This window comes from Phyllostomus discolor, chromosome 14 (assembly GCF_004126475.2).
Source record: "Phyllostomus discolor isolate MPI-MPIP mPhyDis1 chromosome 14, mPhyDis1.pri.v3, whole genome shotgun sequence".
NCBI lineage: Eukaryota > Metazoa > Chordata > Mammalia > Chiroptera > Phyllostomidae > Phyllostomus > Phyllostomus discolor.
In genome coordinates, this window is record NC_040916.2 from 2226288 (window position 1) to 2237331 (window position 11044).

The window sequence follows — 11044 nt, forward strand, 5'->3', positions numbered from 1 at the left end:
CTCTTTTGAACAGGGTATCCAGGGAAGGCCACTCTGCTGAGGTGATATCTGAATAGAGATCTGGATTAAGCCATGTGCCCTGGAGAAATAACCTTCCAGGCAAAGTGAAGAGCAAAGTTAAATAACTGGAAACTTAAGTGTACTTGGTGTATTCAAAGAACAGCAAGGTAGGAAATTAGTTTGGAGAAACAAAATGGGAGCCAGATGACTTATAATAGACCAGGAGAGGATTTTGGATTTTTTTACCCTAACAGTGCTAGGAAGCCAGGGAGGATTTTGTATAAGAATGATACAATCTGATTTATCAATGAAGAAATTTACTTTGGTCACTTCTTTGAGAACTGCCTGTAGAAAGGCAAAATAGAAGCTGAAAGACTAGTTAGGAAGCTACTGCAGACCTAGAAGACTAGAGTTACAGTTTAAGTGGTAGGAAATGGTTGGATTCTGGATATATTTTGAAGGTGGTAGAGGTGACTAGCTAATAGATTGAATATGGGGAGCAAGGTATCTTTTTTTTGTTTACATGAGTGATACAATAAACAGTAATTCCATTTACTGAGATAGAACTCCTGGGGGTGGAAGGACAGAAGCAGGTTTTGGGGGTCATTCTATTTTAGACATATTAAGTTGGAGATGCCTATTAAATTTCCAAATGACACTACTGAGTAAACAACTGAAATACAAATCTGACATTTACAGGAGAAGGGACAATTGGAGGTACCATCCAGAGAGTCATTAAGGTATAATTGGCATAGATAGCCATGGGAAGGGGAGTGTTCACTTAATGTTGAGGGGAAAAAAAAAACAATCTATAGACTGAGCCCTCTAATCCTGCTCTCCAAGTAGTAGAGGTCGAGAAAAGGAATATCCAGAAAAATTTATTTAAAAGGAGCAACCAGGGACTTCCGGCCAAGATGGAGGCATAGGTAAATACACTGTGCCTCCTCCCACAACCAAAAGGACAACAAATTTAAAAACAAAAAGCAACCAGCACTGACAGAAAATTGAACTGTATGGAAGACAACCAAGGAATTAAACATTCATCCATACCAGTAGGAGGGGCCGTTAAGGGCAGCCAGGATGGAGAGGACTCATGGCAAGGCAGTGGCTGGTGGACTGGCACAGGTGAGGTGGTGGCTGGTGGAGTGGGTGGTCCCACATTCATGTGGGGATAAATCGGGAGGAACAACTGGGTAGCAAGACAGACCGTGCAACCCAGGGTTCCAGTGCAGTGAAATAAAGCCTCAGAACCTCTGACTGAAAACACCCATGCAGGTTGTGGTGGGGGGAGAAACTCCCAGATTCACCAGAGAGTTCGTAAGAGAGACCCATGAGGTCCTAGAACATACACAAACCCACCCACCTGCGAATCAGCACCAGAAGGGCCCAACTGGCTTGTGGGTAACTTAGGGAAGTGACTGAGAGCCAGCTGAGAAAGCCCAGTAAGCAGCATTGTTCCCTTTTGGACCCCTCCCCAATATACAGCACCACAACACAGCCATGAGGGTTGCCCCAGCCTGGCAAATACCTAAGGCCCTGCCCCTTACTACATAACAGGCATGCCAAGACAAAGAAAATATGGCTCGAATGAAAGAATAAATCAAAGCTCCAGAAAAAATGCAGCTAAGCGAGGAAGAGATAGCCAACCTATCAGATGCACAGTTCAAAACACTGGTAATCAGGATGCTCACAGATTTGGTTGAGTATGTTCACAAAACACAGGAAAAAGTGAAGGCTATGAAAAGTGAAACAAACTAAAATGTACAGCGAACCAACAGTGAAGGAAACTGGGACTCAAATCAATGGTCTGGGACAGAAGGAAGAAATAAACATTCAACCAGAATAGAATGAGGAAACAAGAATTCAAAAAAAAAAAAAATGAGAGGCTTAGGAACTTCTGGGACAAGTTTAAACCTCTGGTTCTAACATGCAAATCATAGGGGTGCCATAAGGAGAAGAGGAAGAGCAACAAGTGGAAAACTTATTTGAACAAATAATGAAGGAGAACTTCCCCATTCTGGCAAAGGAAATAGACTTGAAAAAGTCCAGGAAACTCAAGAGAGTCCCAAAGAAGTTGGACCCAAGGAAGCACACACTAAGGCACATCATAATTACAATACCCAAGATGAAAGATAAGGACAGAATCTTAAAAGCAGGAAGGGAAAAGGTGATAGTTACCTGCAAAGGAATTCCCATCAGACAATCAGCTGATTTCTCAAAAGCAAGCAAGTAAGAAGAGGCTAGAAAAAAGTATTCCAAGTCATGAAATGCAAGGACCTACATCCAAGATTGCTCTATTCAGCAAAGCTATCATTTAGAATGGAAGGGCATATAAAGTGCTTCCCAGATAAGGTCAAGTTACAGGAGTTCATCATCACAAAGCCCTTATTATAAGAAATGTTAAAGGGAATTATCTATGAAAAAGATTAAAAATACGTCACAGGTTCAATTCCCAGTCAGGGTACATGCCTGGGTTGCAGGCCATGACCCCCAGCAACTGCACATTGATGTTTCTCTCTCTCTCTCTCTTTCTCCCTCCCTTTCCTCTCTAAAACAAATAAAATCTTAAAAAAAATACGAACACTAAAATTACAACAAGCTCACAACTATCAACAACTGAACCTAAAAAACAAAAACAAAAAACTAAGCAAACAACTAGAACAGGAACAGAATCACAGAAATGGAGATCACATGGAGGGTTGCCAGCGGAGAAGGGGAGGACAGGAAGGGGGAAAGGTACAGAGAATAAGTAGCATAAATGGTAGGTAGAAAATAGACAGGGGGAGGTTAAGAACAGTATGGGAAATGGCAAAGCCCAAGAACTTATATGTATGACCCATGGACATGAACCAAGGTGTGGGGGAATTCGGGTGGGAGGGATTGTGCAAGGTGGAGGGGAATAAATGGGGGGACAACTCTATAGCATAATCTATAAAATACATTAAAAAACCATTATTGTATGAAATGTTTAAGGGACTTATTTGTGAAAAAGACCAAAACTATAAAATCAACAATAAAATGGCAAAAAGAAAACGTATCTATCCACAATTGAATCTAAAAAACTAAGCAAACAAGAACAGAGACAGAATCATGAATATGGAGAGTTTTGATGGTTGCTAGGTGGAAGAGGGTAGTGGGGGTATAGGTGAAGAGGTGAGGGGATTAAGAAGTACAAACAGGTAGTTACAGAATAGCCATGGGGATGTGAAGTACAGTATAGGAAATGAAGTAGCCAAAGAACTTATATGCATGACCCATGGACATGAACAATGGTGGGGGGGGGGTTGCCTGAGGAAAGGGGGGGGGTACTGGGTGGAGGAGATAAACGGGGAAAAATTGAGACAACTGTAATAGCATAATCAATAAAATATAATTTAAAAAATAAAAGGAGCAAGCGGGAAAGAAACGGGAAGAATCAAGAGAGCAAGAGGTCTTGTGAAACAAACCCTTAAAACGTTTCAAAAAGGGCACTATCACCTATCATTCCTCTTTAAAGAGTTTGAGGTTGAAAATGACTGAAAATTGACAATTGGATTCAGAGCATGGAGGTTAAGACCTTGACAAGAGTGATTTTAGTGGACCTATGGAAAGAGTCTCTACTTCAGTGATGTGTTTTCTGTGCTGTTTTGATGGACACCACTGCTACTATAGCCAAATTGCTATTACCACCACATCTCTTCATTTTGGGCTTTCCTATTGCACCTCAAGCTGTTCGGAAGTGTTCATTGCCTTTACCACCATCTCCACCTCTTCCCAAAGTGGTAACATCTTCTATGTATTCAATCCCACTGATTTCTGTAACACAGCATTCCATAGTTCTATTTCTCTGTCCACTTATTTAATGAGCTTCATTCTACATGGTCTCCCAAACTGATCTTATCCATTCCCACAGTTTAAACTACCATCCATATAATGATCCCTAAGTATTTCCAACTGAGGCTTTTCCTTCAAGCTTTAGACTCACATACTAGATAACCCATGGCACATTAAAAAAAAATAGGTTTATTGAGATGAAATTCACATACCATACAATTCACCCATTTAAAGTGTAGAACTGAAGGGGTTTTAGTACATTCAGATATGTGCAACCATCACCACAGTTAATTTTCAACTATTTTCATCACCTTGAAAAGAAACCCAGTACACGTTAGCTACCACCCCCCTATCTTCCTAAGATATCTTTAATCTACTTTGTTTCTATAGATTTCCCTATTCTGGACTTTAATATGAATGGAATCATGGACAAGATAGGGAATCATATGGAATATAGCCTTTTGTGACAGGCTGCTTTCACGTAGCATGTTTTCAAGGTTCATCCATGTTGTACCACGTGTCAGTAACTTCATTCTTTTTTATCACCAAATATTCCATTGTATGGATAAACCACATTTTGTTTGTCCATTTGTCTGTTGACAGACATTTGGATTGTTTCTTACCTTTTCGGTCTTATGAATGCTGGTATAAACATTCATGTATAGGTTTCTGTGTGAACATATGTTTTATTTCATTTTTCTTGCATATATACCCAGCAATGGAATTGCTGGCTTATGATTAACTCTCTATTTAATCATTTGGGGAATCAACAGTCTGTTTTTCAGAGCTGTTTTATCATTTCACATTTCACACCAGCGATGTTTGAGGGCACCAATTATCCTTGCTAATACTTGATATCTGACTGTTTTGTTCTAGACATCCTAGTGGATCTGAAGTGGTTACTTCATTGTGCTTTTGATTTGCACTTCCCTGATGACTAGTGATGTCAAGCTTCTTTTCATGCACTTATTGAACACTTTTGTCTTCTTTGGAGAAATGCCTATCAGATAGTTTGACCTTTTTTATGTTGGGCTATTTGTCTTTTTTATTATTGGGTTGTAAACTTTTTATGTATTCTAGATACAGACCCTTTTCACATATGATTTGCAAGTGTTTTCTCCCATTCTGTGGGTTGTTTTTTCACTTTTTTGATGGCGTCCTTTAGGACAAATTTTTTTTTTAAGATTTTATTTATTTATTTTTAGAGAGGGAAGGTGAGGAAGGGAGAGAGAGAGAGTGAGAGAGACATCAATGTGTGGTTGCTGGCGGTTCTGGCCTGCAACCCAGGAATGTACCCTGGCTGGGAATCGAACCTGGGACACTTTGGTTCCCAGCCCGCACTCAATCCACTGAGCTATGCCAGCCAGGGCAAGGACAAAATTTTTAATTTTGATGGGGTCCAGCTTACCTTTTTTCTGTTGCTCATTTTTCTTTTAATATATTTTATTGATTATGCTGTTACAGTTGTCCCATTTTCCTCCATTCACTCTCCTCCACCCTGTACGCACCATCCCACCCACATTCCCCCCACCTTTAGCTCATGTCCATATGTCATAAGTTCTTTGGCTTCTACATTTCCCATACTATTCTTACCCTCCCCCTGTCTATTTTCTACCTACCATCTATGCTACTTATTCTCTGTACCTTTTACCCCTTTCCCCCTCCCCTTACCCACTGATAACCCTCCATGTGATCTCCATTTCTGTGATTCTGTTCTTGTTCTAGTTGTTTGCTTAGTTTTGTTTTGTGTTAGGCATGGTTGTTAATAATTGTATTTGCTGTCATTTTACTGTACGTTTTTTCTTTTTTTCTTAGATAAGTCCCTTTAACATTTCATATAATAAGAGGTTAGTGATGATGAATCCTGTGACTTGACCTTATCTGAGAAGCACTTTATCTGCCCTTCCATTCTAAATGAAAGCTTTGCTGGATAATCTTGGATGTAGGTCCTTGCCTTTCATGACTTGGAATACTTCTTCCTAGCCCCTTCTTGCCTGTAAGGTCTCTTTTGAGAAATTAGCTGATAGTCTGATGGGAACTCCTTTGCAGGTAACTCTCTCCTTTTGTCTTGCTGCTTTTAAGGTTCTGTCCTTATCTTTCATCTTGGGTAATGTAATTATGATGTGCCTTGGTGTGTGCTTCCTTGGGTCCAACTTCTTTGGAACTCTCTTGAGTTTCCTGGACTTCCTAGAAGTCTATTTCTTTGCCAGACTGGGGAAGTTCTCTTTCATTACTTGTTCAAGTAAGTTTTCCACTAGTTGCTCTTCCTCTTCTTTCTGGCACCCCTATAATTTGGATGTCGGAATGTTTAAAGATGTCCTGGAGGTTCCTAAGCCTCTCATTTTTGAATTCTTTTCATTCTTTTCTGATTGGGTGTTTCTTTCTTCCTTCTGGTCCACTCAATTTTGAGTCCCAGTTTCCTTCCCATTACTATTGGTTCCCTGTACATTTTCCTTTATTTCACTTAGTGTAGCCTCAATTTTTTTCATCTAATTTGTGAATAAATTCAACCAATTCGTGAGCATCCTGATTACCAGTGTTTTGAACTGTGCATCTGATAGGCTGGCTATCTCTTCATCACTCATTGTATTTTTTTCTGGAGCTTTGCTCTGTTCTTTCATTTGGGCCATTTTTTTTTGTCTTGACTCACCTAGTACTACGTTGTGAGCGGTGGACTTAGGTGTTCACCCCAGGCGGGGGTCGGGGGGAGCAACCCAGTCACTGTATTGTGATGCTGTATGTGGGGCAGGGGTCCAAGAAGGAACAATAGAGGTTGCTCTGCTCTCTGCTAGTTTTCAGATACTTCCCCCACTTCACACAAGCAAATTGGGCCCTTCTGGTGCTGATTCCCAGGTGTGTGGGTTTGTGTACATTCTGGGACCCTGTGGGTCTCTCCAACTAATTCTCCTGTGAGGCTGGGAGTTTCTCCTCGCACCTCAACCCCAACAGGTTTTTTTCAATCAGTATTTGAGGCTTTATTCCCCCATGCTGGGACCCTGGGTTGTGTGGTCTGTCTCACTCCCAAGTTTTGCCTGGTTTATCTGCACGTGCATGTGGGACCACCTGGTCTACCAGCCACCACTTAACTGCAAGCCCTCTCAGTCCTGGCTGCCTGACTCCACCCCTCCTACTAGTCTGCATGAATGTGTCTACTTTAACTCCTTGGTTGTTGGACTTCCATACAGTTCAATCTTCTGTCAGTACTGGTTGTTTTTTGTTTTTAAATTGTTGTCCTTTTGGTTGTGCAAGGAGGCACAGTGTGTCTACCTATGCCTCCATTGTAGCCGGAAGTCCCTGGTTTTTTTTTTTTTTTTTCTTTCTTTAAAGATTTTAATTTTTTAGATAGGGAAGGAGGAAGAAAGAGGCAGAGAAACATTGATGTGTGAGGGATACACCAACCAGTTGCCTTTGGCACACCCACAACCAAGTACCTGGGACCTTGCACTACAACCCAGGCATCTGCCAACTGGGAATCGAACTGGTGACCATTTGGTCCACAGGCTGGCACTCAGTCCACTGAGCCACACCAGCCAGGGTTTGTTGCTTGTTTTTGATGTCCTTTTTAAGAACCCTTAATGAAATCCCAAGTTATTAAGTTTTTACCCCTGTGGTTTCTTTAAGAGCTTTATAGTTTTGTTACCTTTAGTCTTTATCTATTCTGAGTTTTTGTATATGTGCAAGGGAAGGACTGAACTCAATCTTTTGCATGTGGCTACCCGTTGTCCCAAAACCATTCTTTCCCCCATTGGATGGTTTCTCACCCTTATAAAATGACCTCATCATGTATGCATGAGTTTATTTCTGGGCCCTTAATTGTATTCCATTGTTATCTATGTCTATTCTTGTGCCAGTACCACAGTTTTGATTGCCATTGTTGTGTAGTAAGTTTTGAAATTGGAAAGTGTGAACTTCATCTATTTTTCTTTTTCACGATTGTTTTCTGAGTCCATGTGACTCCATAGGAATTTTAGAACTAGCTAACCAGTTTCCACAAAGTCAGCTGGGATTCTGGCAGGGATTGCACTAAATCTAGAAATTGTTTAGGGAATGTTGCTATTTTACATGTTAAGTCTCTTCTGCTTCATGAACATGAGATGTTTTTCCATTTTAGGTTTTCCTTCTTTCAATAGTTTTGCAGTTTTCACACATTAAATTTTGTATGTTTTGTTAAATTTATTTCTAACTATTCTTTCCTTAAGTATTCTTTTTGATGCTGTTGTGAATGGCACTGCTTTCCTAATTTCATTGTTTTGATTGTTCACTGCAAATGTATAGAAATACAATTGATTTTTGTATATTGACCTTATGTTCTGAAACCCTGTTGAGCTCATTTAATTCTTACAGTTTTGTAAGGGATTCCTTAGGATTTCCTACATACAAGATCATGCCATCTGCAAATATAATTTTATTTCTTCCTTTCCAATCTCAATGCTTTTTATTTCCTTTTCTTCCCTAATTCCAGGCTAGAACCTCCAGCACATTGACTAGAAGTGGCAAGAGCTGATATTCTTGTTTGTTGTTCCTGATCTCAGCATCTAGACTTCCACTATTAATTATGTTAGCCATAGGTTTTTCGTACCATGCACTTTATCAAATTGAGGATGTTCCTTCCTATTCCCACCAATGGCACTTTAACATTACCAAACTGAACAACCTTTGCTCTACCTTCTGTCAAACTCAAACTGCTCCTATTCTTATGTCTTAGTTGACACCACTGTTCTGTCTTTGGTTGCATTCCCTGGAACTAGCCTGAGAAAATGATTCTATGCAAGTGGTTAACTACATGTTTAGTAGTGAGAGAAGCAAGACAAGACAGGGAAAAATATGGGTTCAGCTGATTAGCTTCCACTGGGAACTTCTGGCACATTTATCCCAGCTTGAGGAATTTTGTACCCTCATATCATTTGCAAATAACACTTATTGCATAGTATTGCTGATAATGTAATTTCTATCAAAATGCCAGCTGACTTCTTTGCAGAAATTGACATCATGCCATTGGCCGTGGTGCTGTCCCTGGGAGGGTATAACCTTCCAGAAGTTTCCAGTAGTGGCCCCTGTTGGCACAAAGAGCAGTTCTCAAGGGATGTAGCTATGAGCTATTAGCAGCTAATATTCATACTTCCCAGTAAAGGGGATCTAGACACAATACCAACAATGTTTATTATAGTCAAACTCTAGCACTGCTCAGATTCATTTGCTTTGTACATTAAGGTCACTCTATCCAGGCAGATTCTCCAGTATTCTGGTCCCAATTTCTGGGAAGACCTAGAAGAGGAGATTCTGAGCCCTGGAGATCATGCTGTCATCAGGCCATAATTGTTTACTTACTCACATAAAACAATATCAAAGGATCAAGAAATAGCCTAGGGATCACATGTGCATCAAACACTTTCCTCTTGCATCCATAATGTAGCAGCAGTCCTACCTCCACATAACAGTCAATTATCCCAAACAGTACAGTAGCTTCTTTCTTTGCCAGATAGTTTGCTGGCATTAGCAGCCCAAAGTGACCAGATGACAGCCCTATCTTTAAATTTACCGAGAGTCTTATGTAGTGCCTTACAGAAGCATTCCCCCTTCTGGGAACCAAGACCTCTAGACCCACAGAAATAAGCTGCAGGGATAGGAAGCACAAATCCTCTGGTGGATGAGTGGGAATAATGCTGAATAGCGTCCCTATTATTTTTACTCCTTGATTCTAGAGCCTATGATATATCTACCTACGGGGGATAAAGCACCCTATTCTTGCTGGTGTCACAAAAATACCTTCAAAAGGCCATTCTACTACTCTACCAGGTCAGAAGCTTCTAGATGGAAAAGTATTTGGTAGGAACAGCGGATCACATTGTTATGTGCCCATTGCTGCACCTGTTTTGCCATTAAGTGGGTCCCTTGTTTCAAGGTATAATTATATAGAACCCCATGACAGTAAATCAAATATCTGAGTCCTTGGATGGCAGTACTGGTTGAGGCACTTTAGGTAGGATAGGCAAAGCAAAATATGTATCAGTCCTAATGAGAATTGTTGCCTTTTTCAGAATGGAAAAGGTTCAATATAATCAACTTGTCACCAAGTGGCTGCTTGTTCTTTTAGAGCAGTGGTACTGATCTAGGGGATTAGCATTGCTTTGTTGGTGCAGGTTGGACATTTAGAAACAGCACTAGCTAGGTGAGAAAGAAGTCCATGCTAATGGGCCAATAAATACCTTCTACCTCTATGCCACGGTGGTGACCTGGGATAGGTAAGGCAGTCTTGAAATCATCCCATCCATTTGGTTATTTAGTACTTTTCTGGTGAGCACTTTTACAGGCCCACTCTCATAGATCACCCCAAATGCTCCACATCAGACCTTGTTTCCCACCATTTCCCTATTTTGCTCCACTTGGGTCCCTGACCCAAGCCTACTGACCGTGGGCTATATATCTTTGCCTCAGGCCACTTCTCTCTCCAGACATGGATGATTAGGTACATTGTCTAAGGCCCTACTCATTGAATTTCCCCTCACCATTGTCTTTCAGGATTACTCTGGATGGGGCTGTTGAGAAGTAGTGGTCCATAGTTGGCCTTCCCTAACATATCATGCCAACCCATCCATGAACCAGACCTGGATGTTTCCTCCTCTATCAAATGGTTAAAGAATTCTTACGCTACCTTACGTATGAACTAAGAGAAAGGTATCAGTGCAACACACATAAGTAATATGGAGGTCTCGGGCTCCTTGTTCAATTTAACTTACTTGTGCCCACCAAGTTTACCTGGGCTTCTTCTCAAATGTGTAATTTCCACTGTAAGATAGATTGCTATAGTATCCACCCAATCTTATAGCCTGGCAGGTCTGACAAGAACCAGCTGATTACATAGGTGGTTAGGCACCGAGTCTCTATCAGAAACTAACAGTATGCCAGAAGACACTTTTCAAATGGTGAAACTTTAGTAGAGATGACATTACCTTACTTCAGAACCTTAAAGGTCTATATTGGGCATCTCCTACTGTGGCTTGCCAGAGAATCCACAAAGCATATTTTCATTCCACAGATACCACCAGTGCCATGGAATTTTCTGAGGCACTGTACTTCTTTCTTGGGGGTAAAAGATACAAGATCCAATAACTTACCTTTTACTTTGGAGAGGATGTTTCAGAATGTTGGACTCAAAAATTTAATGTGGCAGGGCCCTGCACTTTTGCAGGTTTTTATCTCCCACCCACCAGACTGCGTGTCTCACCAAGGA